The following is a 1,961-nucleotide window of genomic DNA, read 5'->3' on the forward strand; positions in this document are numbered from 1 at the left end:
ATTAAAGTTCTTGATTATAGCTATTCTAACTGGGGTGAGGTGGTGTCTCAATGTTGTTTTGATTTGCATTGCTTTTATGGTTAGAGAGGTTGAGCATTTTTTCATGTGTCTATTGGCCATCCTTCTTTCAACCCAGAGGCCCCTCTATAGATGAATGGATCAAGAAAGAGCAGTATATATACACAATGTAATTCTATGTCTCCATCAGAAAGAATGACATTGCCCCACTTGTTAGGAAATGGAAAGACTTGGAAAAAATTATATTAAGTGAAGTAAGCCAGGCCCAAGAAAACATAGGTCCCATTGTTTCCCTACTTGCAATAAGCAGTGTATTTATGAGTCAAGCAGAAAAGGTCAGATAAGTTGATGTTAGGGAAATGAACCCCAAGATAAGTATTCAATTTTTTTTCTTCTTTCATGCAATTGTTTCTAACATATTTATTAGATGTTTTCTTTGTTGTTTTGTATGTCCTTCCCCCATGGTATAACCCCTGCTTTCACTGTATTTGATGTTGGTATAATTTGTGGAGGGGACAGGAAAAAACAAATCATTTAAATAGGGATTTAGGTGAACCCATTGCAACAATGAGATGTACAAGCCGTTATGTCCAAAAATGAAGTTTACAACTTTAGGGGGATAGAATTAGTGGGGACTGTGGGAGGGGGGTATGGGATGGGTTGGGAAGGGGAAAGAAAGAGGAGGCAACAATGCCTCACAAGAAATGTACTCATTATCTTGTAACCCTTCTATCCGGTATTTTCACAATAAAAATAAAAAAAATAAAATAAAATTGTGAAACTGAGCAAATGACTTTCGTGTATTTTAGGGTGATTTTTTCCCTTTTGTCTCCAAGATGTGGTTTCTTTCTTTTTTTTTTTTTTTGTCAGTCGTGGGGCTTGAACTCTGGGCTTGGGCGCTGTCCCTCAGCTCTTCAGCTCAAGCCGAGCGCTCTACCACTTCAGCTACAGCGCCACTTCCAGTTTTCTGGTGGTTTATTGGAGATAGGAGTCTCACGGTCTTTCCTGCCCGGGCTGGCTTTGAACCGTGATCCTCAGATCTCAGCCAACTGAGTAGCTAGGATTACAGGCGTGAGCCACCAGCGCCCGGCTATGTGGTTTCTTTCTTTTGAAAACCAATGTTAAAAAGATAAAAATAGGGGCTGGGAAGGTGGCTCAGTGGTAGAGCGCTTGCCTTGCATGCCTGAGGTCCTGGGTTCGATTCCTCAGCACCACATAAAGAAAAAAGCCAGAAGTGCCACTGTGGCTCAAGTGGTAGAGCATTAGCCTTGAGCTGAATAGCTGAGGGACAGCATCCAGGCCCAGAGTTCAGGTTCCATGACCTGACCCCAAAATATAAAAATAAAAAATAATAAACCTGGGCACTGGTGGCTTTTGCTTATAATCCAAGCTATTCAGGAAGCTGTGATGTAAGGACTGCAGTTTGAAGCCATCCTAGGAAAAATCACCTGAGACTCTTATCTCTACAAACATTCTGTCAAGCTGGGTGCTGGGGGGTCATGCCTGTAATCCTAGATACTCAGGAGATTGAGATCTGAGCATCACATTTCAAATCCATCCTGGGCAAGAAAGTCCATGAGACTATTATCTCTAATAAACCACTAGAAAACTAGTATTTGAGCTTTGCTCAAGGGGTAGAGTGCTAGCATTGAGGTGAGTCCCAGTCCCTGAGTTCAAGCCCCAGGACCCACAAAAACAAAACAAAAAACTACTCAGACAATACTGTAAGTTCACTGTGGCTCAAGTGGTTGAGCACCAACCATGAGCACAAAGAGACTCAGGACTAGTGTCCAGGGGCTAAGTTCAAGCTTCAGGACACAGTGGTGGGGAGAAAAAGAGAATATCCCAAGTGGAAATACAATGTTCTATGTGACGGTTAACAATGCTTAAATTATCAAGGCTCAGAGATGTGTTTTACACCAGTCTTTTTCATGTTTATACAT

Source organism: Dipodomys spectabilis, unplaced genomic scaffold (assembly GCF_019054845.1).
Source record: "Dipodomys spectabilis isolate Male_0828 unplaced genomic scaffold, ASM1905484v1 ptg000080l, whole genome shotgun sequence".
NCBI lineage: Eukaryota > Metazoa > Chordata > Mammalia > Rodentia > Heteromyidae > Dipodomys > Dipodomys spectabilis.